The sequence below is a fragment of the Patiria miniata genome, unplaced genomic scaffold, assembly GCF_015706575.1.
Source record: "Patiria miniata isolate m_02_andy unplaced genomic scaffold, ASM1570657v1 HiC_scaffold_10, whole genome shotgun sequence".
NCBI lineage: Eukaryota > Metazoa > Echinodermata > Asteroidea > Valvatida > Asterinidae > Patiria > Patiria miniata.
Window position 1 is genome coordinate 9,220,325 of NW_024037048.1, and position 14,655 is coordinate 9,234,979.

Below are 14,655 nucleotides of genomic sequence, written 5' to 3' on the forward strand. Positions count from 1 at the left end.
TACCTCTGGAGGGATGCTATCAGTGCCAGGAGCCTTGTTGTTCTTTAAGCCGTTGATGGCATGCTTCACTTCTTCCAAGGTGATGGAATTGTCCAGCTCTTTCAGGATGGGAAGCTGAGGTAAGGTAGATATTGCAGAAGTACTGACTGCAGCATCGCTGTTATAAAGTGAGCTATAGTGCTCTACCCACCGGTCAAGCTGTGCTGTTTGGTCTGTGAGGATGGCACCAGTGGACGACAGTAAAGGAGCAGATTTCTTTGGGGTAGGACCAATTGCCTCCTTAATGCCTTGGTACAAGCCGCGTAGATCACCAGAGTCGGCACAACGTTGGATGCGATCACTTAGGTGAGACCAGTAGCGTTGCAAAGCTGCTCGAGTAAGACGCTGGACAGTGCTCTTGGCAGCCCGAAGGGCAGCTTTTGAGGAGCGTGTGTTGATCAAGCGGCATTTGTTTCTGGCTGACCGTTTGTTCTCTAGTGCAGGGAGCAGTATGTCCGCGCTGTCCCGGAACCAGTCAGGTTGCTTTCGTGAGCAGCGACCAAAGGCAGACACAGCACTGTTGTAGACTACTGAACGGAACCTAGACCAAGCACCTTCAGGGTTGGCAGAGATTGGTGCTGAGCTGAAGTTACCAGAAAGGAGCTCTTGAAACTGAGTAACATGACTGATGTCGTGAGTTGAGACAGTGTCAATAGCAGGCAATGGTCTATGCGTTGCACGATGGAACTTCTTGGGTAGTAAACGAAGCTTACAGCGAACAAGGGCATGGTCTGTATTGCAATCAGCAGAATGCAAGCTGCGGCAGTGGGTGGTATCGCGCAGTTGTCTCTGTCTGACAATGATGTGGTCCAGTTGGTGCCAGTGCTGTGAGCGAGGGTGTTTCCAGGTGACCTTGGAGCGAACAGAGCCTGCGAAGAAGGTGTTGGCAATGCATAGGTTGTACGAAGCGCAGAGCTCGAGGAGACGTTGACCATTGTCGTTCATTCTCCCAACACCATGCGGGCCAATTACATTCTTCCACGCACTGCAGTCAGAACCAATGCGGGCATTGAAGTCCCCAAGGAGAATGATGCCATCACCAGCCGGGATATTGTGCAACAACTCACTAAGCTGAAGATAGAAGTCGTCTTTAGACTCTGGGGTAGACGTCAGGGTAGGTGCATAAGCAGAGATTAAAGTGACGTAACCAGTGCTCAGACACATGCGCAAGGACATGAGGCGAGAAGAGATGGCGGCAGGTTGCTGAGTGCAAGGGAGTAGGGAATTCCGAATTGCGAAGCCTGTACCATGCATAGGCCTCGCATCATCTGCGTAACCGCTCCAAAAGAAGGTGAAATTTTCCTCTCGAATAGAACCACAGCCAGTTAGCCAGGTTTCGCTGAGAGCTGCAACACTTATACCGAGACGAGTAAGCTCGAGGTCAACCACTGCTGATTTTCTTGGCGAGGAGGAGTGGCTGTCTGTATGAACACCAAGAGAACGAACATTCCAACAAGCGAAGGCTATATAGGCAGTAGCAGGATGACGACCAGGTCGCGCCTGCCTGGAACACGAACCTTGCCGAGCAACGAAAGCCCCCGAAGAGGGTGGCTCCCGCATTGCCGGTAGCTGAATATTATTGGAAACCATCATGATTAGTAGACGCCGAGCGCCGAGGCAGAGGGGAAAAGAGAGCGAATGCTTGCCCAGGACAGACGCTCTCCTCTGGGCCTGACATTCATCGAATCCAGCGGAACGCAACAAAGCGTGACAGCAGGGATGAATGGAGGCTGCCCCGCAGTAGCAAACTAACTATGCCTGTTGACCAACAGCCGTTGACCCAAGATGAGCTCATCCGCTTGCCAGTCGGCTACAACATGCCAGTAGCAAACAATTGAATATGCCATGATTGTAGCTGCCAGCCCCTGCTGCCGAGCTGACAGATGTGGACTACCTTTCGTCTGACCTCTACCCTTTGACCTGTCTGGCTTGGGTGGCCCTGCTAGGAGTAAAAGAACTCCTGCCAGCATAGCTCTCAGGGTCACTGAGGTGCACAAACTCCTCCACCACGATAAGGTAGTAGTCCAGAGAGAGTAGTTACAGGATACATTCTCACATATTAATAGAATTTTACAAATAAGTGAATCCGGGATTGATGCGTCCAAACTGTTTTAAATAAATAGGGCCTACTTTTCCTCAAAGGAACTATTTGCACTACATGTGGATGAGTAGCGGTGACATGTCGCTACACGCTATAAATAGAAATGATGAAATCACGGTCTCACACAGGACTACGGAGTCTCTCAAAAGACACGGACCCCTACACTAATGCTGTATAAAACACTAAAATATTCTCTAAATGTCTAACAATCACTATCAGCTGAAACTAATGCTGTATAAAACACCATGGCACATTGTGTTCAGTCAGATGGTTTGGCCAAGAACTACATGTATATAAAACTTATCTTGTCCAAAATGCAGTGAAATCTCTGAAAACTTACACTAAACTCAGGTTTATTTAACTGAAAGCTGTCTTTGAAAATGCATTCATGTAGGCATGCATGGCTGAATAAACAAGTACTCTAGTTAGTGCCACGTCACTAAGTTGTGAAGAAGTTTCTAGGCCGCATTTTTAATAGTGCCTACCGGTACGTCACTAAAACTGAGTTGTAAAGAAGTTTCTAGGCCGCAGTTACTGCATACGTCAGTAAGTTGTGGAAAAGTTTCTAGAAGGCCAGAAAGCACAAGTACGCGTACACGTAGGTCAGGGTCGTATAGCCAGCCTGGTGGAAAGGGAGGGTCGTTTTTCCCACAAACCTTTTCTCCATTTTGACCTTTTTATGTTGACTCTGTGATCATATTGTTCAAGGGTAGACAATGGTCGAAAGGCGTGCATGTACTGACTGCAGACACACAAAGCACATGCAGAATCTTGCCTCACAGTTGTATAGTCAACTGTGCACGGCACTACATGATCAAGGACACTTTTCAGTCAACATATTGCTTGCCTATCCTCGTGTGACCATTATTTGTGCACTTCCATAAACTAAACCCTACACAGTTATGGACTTTAATATTGTAAGAATGACTAATAAATTACATGGAAAAATAATTTAAACAAAGTTGAAATGTGGATAACGTTTTTCACATTCGTAGCGCAAGCATCAATAATTGCCGTAAATTAACAAATTTACATTTTTATGTTGCCACCTAAAACTTTGACAAACTTCATTTTTTAGGTGAGATAGGATTTCTGGCCCACTGTCTAATATTCTACATGTCTTCTTCCATCTTCTTACAGGTAATGTTTCAAAGCCAGTTCCTTGGCCACGGCCTGGGCCTGCAAGGACCACCATCTGGCCAATGGCTTGCTGGCCGCCCAGTGCAAGGAGTTCAGCCTGGTGGAGGTGCTGAAGGCCATCACGCTGCAAGGACCACCATCTGGCCAATGGCTTGCTGGCCGCCCAGTGCAAGGAGTTCAGCCTGGTTGAGGTGCTGAAGGCCATCACGCTGCAAGGACCACCATCTGGTCAATGGCTTGCTGGCCGCCCAGTGCAAGGAGTTCAGCCTGGTGGAGGTGCTGAAGGCCATCACGCTGCAAGGACCACCATCTGGTCAATGGCTTGCTGGCCGCCCAGTGCAAGGAGTTCAGCCTGGTTGAGGTGCTGAAGGCCATCACGCTGCAAGGACCACCATCTGGCCAATGGCTTGCTGGCTGCCCAGCGCAAGGAGTTCAGCCTGGTTGAGGTGCTGAAGGCCATCACGCTGCAAGGACCACCATCTGGCCAATGGCTTGCTGGCCGCCCAGCGCAAGGAGTTCAGCCTGGTGGAGGTGCTGAAGGCCATCACGCTGCAAGGACCACCATCTGGTCAATGGCTTGCTGGCCACCCAGCGCAAGGAGTTCAGCCTGGTGGAGGTGCTGAAGGCCATCACGCTGCAAGGACCACCATCTGGCCAATGGCTTGCTGGCCACCCAGTGCAAGGAGTTCATTCTGGTGGAGGTGCTGAAGGCCATCATGCTGCAGCATGGACTTGGGTCGCAAGATGAGCAAGTGGGAGAAAAGACTCAAGTGACCACAAGCCGAACGTCATCAAACCAACGGTAAGACTGCTGTTATGCCCCAACTATGGCAGTGGTCCCAACTATAGTTTAGGAATTCCTAACTATAGTTGGGATGATGTCGTAGTTGGGTCGTTGCACCTATAAACTAATATAAAGTCATGTAACATTGAAGGGCAAATTTGATACACCTCTAAACCCTTCAAAAAGAAAGTATTTCATGTTGCTGCGAAGCACAAACATTTGCTGAGTAAAGAATATAATTTTTTTATTTGTTAATATGGTTAAAGCTATAGGCCCTAGTCCATCATTTGTAATTAGTGCATTTTGTTCGTTTGAAGCAACAAAAGTGTTCAAAATCTAATGAAGGATACTGAACAACTTACTTGATGAAGTTTCAGCTCAGCTTCAGCTTCATATTCCGAGAAAAACAGCATTCTAGGATCTCAATTTAAAATCAAAAGTTGCTAAATCATGTTGCGAATTGTTTTGAATTGCAGCTTTATGCGATGTTGCGCACTGATCCAAAGAATTATAGCAACCACGCGCGCCTGTGCGTCGTTCCAATGCTTGTGCGCGCTGCTCCGAATAACAAAACGAACAACTGTTAAGAAGCACCGTTGGAAATGCCTTCTTTCGTTGATTTCTTCAAAATGAGAGCTTGCCAGAAAGAATCATTTCACAGGGAGTTTAGTCCCCTTATTATCTTTCAACCAGTATGTTTTTCAACAATAATTACGCCGGTTACTTTTTTGGATAGCTGCAAATGATGGACTCGTGCTTTAAGCAGAGGCAGGTTACCAGCTTAATTTTTCATGTGATTTGTATTGCTTGTGAATGGTTCTCCCCAGAATTTTATCTTATCATTTAAATTGCTTAGTAGTAATTTCTGCTCACCAATTATTAGGAAAAACATATAAGGGTAAGTCTGATTGTCATGAAACTTGGCGGGGGATTCGAAAATGTTAATAATATGCAACATCTGAAGTGACGTCACAAAGACGTCATTGGCTGATTTTTTTTATAAATTGTTTCGATTTGATTCTAATTACAAAATTTGACACTGTCATTAATCTCCAAACTCCAAACTTGGCGCAGACCGAGACCACATAGTAAATGTGCGCAATTGACATGTGACGTTATGATGTCAACGTGACTTCATCATAGAGCATGTGACATATTCATCATAAAAGTTAATTTTTTCAATGGCTTATATATACATGTACATGTGTATGTACAGAAATAAAAGGCCGATTTGGTTGAAACTTGGCGTGCAGATAATTTGCATCTTAGCTAGCCAGGATAGCCTTACGTTGTAAGACGATCACCACATTTCAACTCCAGGGTCATTCCATATGAACTCAACCAAAATCTGAAAATCTTCCATGGTGACCCTCTCAGATTTGGCTAATTTTTTTTTAGAAGAACATCTAGCCTGTACATGAAAAACGAACACATGCAAAATTTTAGACTTTTACTCGTGACAGTTCTCGAGATACGCCCTCCCAAAATTTCCGTCCACGCCCACTTTTTACACTCGCGAGCCAAAAATGTTAATTTGCAAGGGGTTTTGGAGACCAATTTCTCAAAATGAATAGGAATTACAGGCTGAATGTTTGTATCTTGGGTAATTTGTGCCCAGGCTTTCAGAATCTGCAATCAGAAATTGCCTATCTTGTATGGTTTTAGAGTATTTAACCCCTGAATTTTGAAATTATTCAAAATCGGAAATCAAAATTTCAATTTTCGAGGACCCCCCATCAGTTTGTGACATGTGTTCCCTAGGGCTAATGATGCTGTATTCCTTTTATTTGGGCACAGGTCTGCCTGTAAAAAGAAAATTTACAACATGGAAGATTTAATATTAAAGTTACGAGCCCTTGAAAAGTGTCCCAGTTGAAAAATGGGGACGTTTTCTCCTATTTTTGGCTGGCGAATTCACCCTGTCTGCCTGTGGGCAATTACCCATGGTATTGAAATTTTTTCCACCTAAATCTTCATATCTTGCCTTTATTTGTTCAAAGATTCAGATTGTTTTTGAACTTCCTTCAGTGTTTAATGACTTTGTCAAAATGTAGTCAGTTTTTGTGTAAACGGCCTATCTATCCCCCAGATACATGCCAAGGTTACAAGTTGTCATGATACAGGTAGGTAAAGGGATGATCTTGTGGTGCAAAAATATCAAATACCCTGAAGTAGCCCAGAGTAGCTTTTCTTTCATAAACTCAGCCTCTGGATACAGCACCCGACTTCACGAAGCGCTGCGACGCGTCGCAACTCGAGTTACAACGTGTAACACGTCGCAACTCGCGACGCGTCGTATCATCCATTTCTCGAAAGTTGCGATGTGTTGAACGCCTCGTAAGTTTCTTGACAACGGCTTAAAACACGTCGCAAGTTACGACGTGTCTAGTCGTCATCGCAAAATAAGAAGAGTCATTTCTAAGCCATTTTTATGCCATATAAACATTACATTAACGAGATTATAATATCGAGGCAATGTGTGTAAAGTTGTAAATAGAAAATTCATTGAATAATTATGAATTAGACGGGAATATTAGAGTTAAAATTTCAAAGTAGCTACACAGTCCAATGAGAGCTTGTTTTCCTTCAAAATTGCATCGCACGGCCGCCATTTTGTTTTATGTTGTAACAAATTTCGAGCTGAGATCCGACGACTGTATTTGTTGAATATCAGACGACTGTTTACTGTACGCTGACTAAAGACATAAAACAGTCACCGAGTTGTGCTATAAATACACCTACGACGCTTCGCACTAGCTTACGACGTGTTTCGTGAAATGGGTCGCAGGACGCGTCTGCGACGCATCGTAAGTTACGAAGTGTTTGATGAAATCGGGTGCAGGTAAATATAAATATGAAAAAAAAATAAGAATAAATGGCCGAGCATGTAACTGCATGTTGCCAAAATGAACTGAGTATAGGCCTACAATGTGTCCGTATGGGCTGCAAACATACAGTTTATGTACTACCTAATTTACAAGTGTTTAAACAATGTCTGCCAAAAATATAGAAAACACCAACAAGTTAATCTCAATGGCAGCTTCCTAAGTAATTTGCAAAGAATCTTTTGTTTTAACAGTCTGCATGCTAATTGTTATGCCAAAATCATAACGGAGCAGAAAGTCATACTGTTGGTATGGTATGTCAGGTCAAAGGTCAAGGTACACAAAAATGTATAATGTCAAAGCAGATGTTGCAATAGCTACCGGTAGGATGTGGCAATAGTTGTTACAAAATTCAGGGAAAGTCCTGATATATGAGCCGTGAACATACGTGGCATAGGTACCTGGTATACGCCACGCATGAATCTTCTGCCTACCCTGAACTAATTATAAAATGCCTGCAAATTCCAGACTATAGTACAAGACCTAATTCAGCTTTGGCAGTACATTTTTGTAGAGGCCCAGAATACGGTAATTTTGTTTTAATTTCCCCCCTTTTTTGAGTACATTAACCCTGAGTTTACCCTTACCCTTAGGTAGGCATGCAACTTTTCCTCGGATCAGCTGATTTCCTCTTTTTCTCTTCCCATGTGTGCCATTGAAAATAGAAAAACACTGTACAAAGTCTGGGAAAGATTTGCATTTCCTCTTTTTTTGTGATTTCCCAGTTGCATGCCTGCCTTAGGAAGAATGGACTTGCCCGAATCTTAATGAGTTTCCACCATGGTGATCGTTTTAGCCGATTTTCAGCTAACTTTGACAGATTTTTTGTTAAAAAAACAAGTTTGACAGAAAATTTGACAGAATGGATTTTTTTTGGCAGATTTTTGACAGAATTATATTCTGCTTGCATTTTTTATGGGACAGGTTGGTTGGTCTAAGTGCTGAGGTTCTCTGGGAAGTCATGGAAGTGATGCAACCGCGTTTTACTACCTGAAATTTACGCAATTTCATAACATCTTTATGTGACTATATATTGTTAATAATGTAATTTGAACCTTAATTAAGGCAATACTACAACATCGATCTGCATGTGATTTTAAGTGTTTATTGTGTATTTCGAGTAATTCTGGAGAATCTGGTAGATTTTTGAAGTGCATTTAGCAGAATTTGGCCATGACCTTACGGTCACCCTGGTTTGAGTACAGGAATCTGCATGGGTTTCCTCCATGATTGTACAACCAGCAAACATGACCCAGCAACAAGCACATGTTTTAGAATAAAGTTGTTTTGAAGTTACAACTTCTTTAAGACAATTACTCTTAAATTATCTTCTTACAGGGTCAACAAGTAACATATTTAATGTGCCTTGTCTTACGGGTGCAACAGGGTATATTATGCTGTCTATAGAACAATGCATTGTAAGTGTTTATTGTGTTTTCAAGCTGTTGACTGACATCCCGAGAAAAGAATAGCGAGGTCATGACTTAGAAAACATAAATGTGGGAGATCCATCATTAAGAGAGTATTCTTAAAATTTTAGTTCAACACATTTCAGACTAAAATGTTCCATCAACTGAGCAAATGGCATCTTCATAGCCCTGAAGAACAAAAAATGAAACCCAAATGAGTACCTGTCGAAGGCCTGAAAAGGAAATATGTCAACAAATACTTTTTTACATTGTAGTACGTACAGGCCTGTTTACAATTTTTTTTCTTGCAGGGCGTGCTTCATTTTACTAGGGACCATTACAAATGGTGCGGGTATCGGAATACGTATACATGTGGCTCGGAAAAAAGTTGCCTTTTAAATGTGATAAGTTCACCAGACTTTCATTTTTACCCCTCAGCCGAGAGGCTCGAGGGGTATTGTCATCGCCTAGGGCGTCCGTCCGTCCGGATGTATGTCCGTCCGTCCGTCCGTCCGTCCGGGTAGCTTGGTTTCCGGATGATAACTTGAGTTTAAAATGTCGTTTGGGGTTGTAACTTCGGTAGGGGGTTGCCCTTGGGAGTAGGCAAGTTGGGATTGGTTTTGAGGTCAAAAGGTCAAAGGTCAAGGTCACCGTGGTGAGTTAAAGGTAAATGGTTTCCTGATGATAACTTGAGTTAGAAATGAGATTTTGGTGTCTAACTTTGGTAGAGGGTTGCCCTTGGGAGTAGGCAAGTTGGGATTGGTTTTGGGGTCAAAAGGTCAAAGGTCAAGGTCACCGTGGTGAGTTAAAGGTAAATGGTTTCCTGATGATAACTTGAGTTAGAAATGAGATTTTGGTGTCTAACTTTGGTAGAGGGTTGCCCTTGGTGTTAGGCAAGTTGGGATTGGTTTTGGGGTCAAAAGGTCAAAGGTCAAGGTCACCATGGTGAGTTAAAGATAAATGGTTACAGGATGATAATTGAGTTAGAAATGAGATTTTGGGGTCTAACTTTTGTAGAGGGTTACTCTTGGGAGTAGGCAAGTTGGGATTGGTTTTGGGGTCACAAGGTCAAAGGTCAAGGTCAGCATGGTGAATTCAAGGTAAATGGTTTCCGGATGATAACTTGAGTTAGAAATAAGATTTTTATGTCTAACTTTGGTAGGGTGTTGCCCTTGGGAGTAGGCAAGTTGGGATTGGTTTTGGGGTCAAAAGGTCAAAGGTCAAGGTCACCGTGGTGAGTTAAATGTTAATGGTTCCCGGATGATAACCTGACTCTGGCTGAGGGGTTTCAACAGCAACGCTGTTATTTTTATTAATGAGTTAGGAATTTCCAAGGTATGTTGATCTGTCACAAATTGAAGTACTTTATGTATTGGGATATTAAGTCCGAATTTCAGCCCAGGAAATTAATTCTGGTTAAAAATAGGAAGATTTTAAAACTACAATTTCAAATTCTAACATTTTATAGTACAATGTGCACACACTGTGTATTATGCCCTGAATAGATAGGCCTAACAGTAACAAAATGTATTCTGAACATTCCAGTCTTAAATTTTAAACGTCAAATGGTGGTTATCACCCTAGTTATTGCCCATTCATAAATACCTCAGACAGTTTAGCTATTCCTATTGGTCGAGAGCCCGTCACCTGGCCGGTCTTAAACGGATGATAAAGACATGGCTAGCTGGCATGGTCTTAAACACTTTTCAAGTGTCACAATAAAATGTGGACTCCTAAAAATCCAGTGCTTCTTACCGTTTCATTGGTTGAATGTTCACAATCCTCACGTAGGCATGCGCAACACTACAAACGAGTCAGAATTTTATAGTTCTAAATTCAAAACGCAACGCCCCAGGTGCGTTCTGCGTGACATCGCGCAGAACATGTTACGCGCACGCCAATCTCCATAAAAGGGTTGTTTACATCTTACTCGCCAGCTGAACACTCCATTATTTTGCTAGAGGGATGTTTAAAAAGCATGAAGTGAACTTGTTGAACAAAATCGGGATTTTTTGAACGAATTATTTGATATTTTTTTACGGATAAGGTATTAATGAATGGGAATAAATATGTGCTCGGTCGGTATTTATCACTCTGTTTAATACCGCTTAGAGTCTGGGTGCTGATAATTACCCTCGCCTCCGGCTCGGGTAATTATCAGCACCCAGACTCTAAGCAGTATTAAACGAGTGATAAAAACCTCCGGAGCACACATTTATTCCCTTAATAATGTATAATTCAACATGTAAAAGAAAACAGATGCCACAATAGACCTGAGATGTAATGACATAATGGCGTCGTTTACATATATGCGCTTTCCTATGGGAGTGAAGTGGGGACACGTATGTTTGTGCCTTCCACTTAGTTTGTCCATAGGTCCGAAAGCCTCATTAGTCCGACAGTGGACAAACACTGTTTCGGAGTTTATGAGGCGTCAGAGCTATCGGATTAAATAAATGTGATGCCTCATAAGTCCGACACCTCTTAGGTCTGACGTCTCATAAGTCCGAAATGTCGGACTTATGAGGCGTCGGACGTATGAGGCGTCGGACTTCCGAGTGGACCGAGTTCAGAAGGGGCAGTTGAGAACTGCTCATACAAACAGTGCACACGATTCATGGTGTTGTTTCCACAGGTTGTACACATGTTCATCGGTTGAACGCACATGTGTAAACATGTACATGGTATGTTACATGTACCGGTACTTAAGCCAAAAAAAGAGAAGGCTCTGTTTTTGGTATGCACGCGTCGCCAAAATTAAAATGTAAGATGATGTCTCAACCCTCAAAACTGCCAAACTCACTGGTTTGACTGGAATCCTGCTGCTGCACAGTTTTAACGTGTTTTTAGATGGGGTTACGATCGAGTATAAGCTTTATGTGGCCTTTCTGGGCTCCCATATATTTTGCACAGAATAGTTGGGCACCATTTCAGATGGTGTTGTACAAAAAAGTATGGGAAAAAGCTGTGTCACCGCACCACTTTTGGGCAAGCTCCATACCAGAAACCGAAGACTTTTTTTTGCCTTATACGCATCTCTTTTGTTTACCAAATTCTTGTACGTTGTGTTAATTGTGACATCACACAACTCAGCGGTGCCATACTCATGCTTACACAGGCCAAATCTTTCATGAGATCCTAAAATGGGCTAAAATTTTCGGGGTTTTTTGCAGCTTTTTCGAGAACCGCTCGAACCGACAGACAGACACACACACACACACACACACACAAATCCTGGAATTAAAGTATAGATGTAGACCTGTCTACTTTTTTTTGGCTGGAAAGGATCAGAGTTATGGGAGCATGTTCAACTTCATGCATTTACAACTTTGAAATGTACACTTCATTGACACGAACCTTCAGATTTCACTCTTTATCATTTTAAAGGAAATCCTCTGAAAGACATGAATACATAAAATTAGAGAAAATAAAATACATAGCACATGTAACCTCATACTTGTACCGTATTATCCAAAATTACAAAAACGAAAGTGGGAAGCTTGGGGAATCTGATTACATTTGGTGTATCGGTGGTGGGAATGGCATTATAAGGAAATGCATCTAACTGTTTTTGGTCGATAAATAAGACTGACCACATCACATAACGGAATTTCACATGGTTTGCACAGGATGTACCGGTACGTGTATGTTTAATGTGTTATTTCAAATGTCAAGGAAGGAAGTGCGTATATTTCACATCAATCCATCACATGCACTAGGAAGGCAGTTCACAGACTGATAAAGTAACTGCAGTGCGGAAGTGCAATACAAACAGTGGGCATGTGGAAACACGAAGAAAAGTGGAAAAACCAAAAAAAGTTACCCTGAGCGATTGATGTGCACATGCGCGCACGCAGGTTAAGACTTTCCGGTACATGTTGGATTGGTTGCAAGCCTACAGTACGGGATTTGACGATCACTATAATAGAGTCAACTTTGAAACGATGACATGTGATCACTGGATTCCCAAAGGAGAGGGTGTTTCTTACAGCCAGTATAGTCATTTTGTTTTCCACCCAATTCGCCAGTGAAAACCAGTGTTTGACAATTTTGTGAGCTTCATCCTAAACATTCCAACTGTTATTTGTTAACTCCCAAAAGCTGTTGTGTTGGTTGTGAGTAAAAAGATGGGTGGCCCTTGCAGGTCAATGTTTGCAGCTTGGTTTGTGGGAACGTGGTACCTGCTTCTAGTCTTCTGTGCCCATGGCAATGCACAGATTAAAGGTATGGTTGAGATGGGGATTTTTTTATTGGGGCGGTACAACTTGGCATTCCCTTAATATTAATATTTATGCTGATGTCATACTTTGAGGACAAAAGCGAAGCCATGCACTGTGGTATCCTACAGGGTATTGGCCCTAGAGAGGACGAGAGAGAGCACACGGACATGGATATATGTGGTCAGCTTCGGCTAACCTTCGCCGAGCGTTTATTGCTCTTGATGATACAGTCCCATGTATCTTACATGTATTAACCAATACAATATTACCGTGTTTGCATTGTCTACTATTACACTGTATGTTGAGGCCCCGCAATGCAATAATTTGGTAATCAAATAACGATGACAATGAGTGTTGTAAACCACCAAACCATGCAATTAAGCATAAAGTTACAGGTATACTAAGCGCGGCAAGTTACACCAAATAAATTACACTGAGTCTTAATACAATGGTTATCAAGCTACAATAAACCACATATATGAACAACACTTACAGTTATATAAAATATATAGCAAAAGTGAACGGTGGCAATGAAAACTTTAGGATCAAGGGTTATAATCAAGATATAGAGTAATCAGAATATTAGGTGATTAGCTAGAATTAAGATTCTGGTGATTGGTTTTATACAAAATTAGTCGTTCTGATTTTCTAACCCCCCTAGTTCCACCTTGGGCGTGTCCCCGCCCCCCTCATTTCTGCCCCCTCCCCCGTCCTTCCAAAATACAGAAGGAGGCCAAGGGGAAGAATCCCCAAGTTGGGGAGAGGCAAGTTGTATTTAGAATGCAGGGATTGGCGGCCACAGGCCCAGAGAGGCCATCCCGGCGCACTAGTGAGTTTGCCTTTTATGTGGTCAGAGCTGAGATATGGGTCCCCGAGAGCAGGCCAAGCCCGCGAGTAATGTGGGGGTCCCAGAGCAGCAGTATACGTGTACTGTGAGAACTGGGGAGGGGTCTACTTAGCGGCATGCTAGGGATGTTGGGAGTACAAATGCCCCCTGGCGAGAAACAGATTGCAAAGCAATATCTGCATAAAAATATGCCTGGCATTAAAGCCTGCAGAAAAACTGTCGACCAGGAGGACTTCAGACAGTCCACAAGAAAACATGGCTGAACAAAATCCAGCCTCCACGAGGGAGGTGTGTACATGTCGGGATTACCAAATCCCACCTCACGTCACCTGAGGTATAAATTATGCCCAACAGACCCAGCCCAGAAGAAATGCGACAACTGACGCCCAGTCTGGACCTGTCTACATCTGCCCCATCCCCTTCTTACTTGTCAATGACATTCATGTAAGATGTGCTCCAGCTCTAACTCTAGCCTCAAAGGGGTTACCTCCAACGTTCAGTGGCTACTCCCAAACATGGGGCTAACTAAAATTGTGTAAGCCCAGTACTAACTGGTTAAATGGTGGAGGGAGGGAAGGGTTTTATTTTGTCGTGTGTGAAGCTCGGCGAAAGAAAGCGGAAAAGGGAGAAAAACGCGCGAAACATTGCCAGCCTGCCTAGTTCCCCATCAGGGATTGGTTGAAAGTATGCTGGCTGCAGCAAACGGACCAATCAGATATCCCATACGATTTCTTGCCTACAAGAAGGCTGTTAGAATGTCCACTCACGCCCCCCTGTGCCAAAGGGGTTCTCCGGAGACGAGCACCGGAAAACCGTATTGGCCCTAGAGAGGACGAGAGAGAGCACACGGACATGGATATATGTGGTCAGCTTCGGCTAACCTTCGCCGAGCGTTTATTGCTCTTGATGATACAGTCCCATGTATCTTACATGTATTAACCAATACAATATTACCGTGTTTGCATTGTCTACTATTACACTGTATGTTGAGGCCCCGCAATGCAATAATTTGGTAATCAAATAACGATGACAATGAGTGTTGTAAACCACCAAACCATGCAATTAAGCATAAAGTTACAGGTATACTAAGCGCGGCAAGTTACACCAAATAAATTACACTGAGTCTTAATACAATGGTTATCAAGCTACAATAAACCACATATATGAACAACACTTACAGTTATATAAAATATATAGCAAAAGTGAACGGTGGCAATGAAAACTTTAGGA

The 14,655-nt window shown here is 43.0% G+C and overlaps 1 protein-coding gene across 4 annotated transcripts in view; it reads left to right on the forward strand.

The window, feature by feature from the left end:
• The first annotated feature begins 3,287 nt into the window (after nt 1–3,287).
• LOC119737360 (deleted in malignant brain tumors 1 protein-like) overlaps nt 3,288–14,655 on the forward strand; it is a 38,615-nt gene continuing 27,247 nt past the window's right edge. For all 4 annotated transcript variants that reach the window (XM_038211662.1, XM_038211671.1, XM_038211680.1 and 1 more), the window contains exon 1: nt 3,288–4,082. The gene's annotated coding sequence lies outside the window, so the exon portion shown is untranslated. The remainder of the gene's footprint in view (nt 4,083–14,655) is intronic.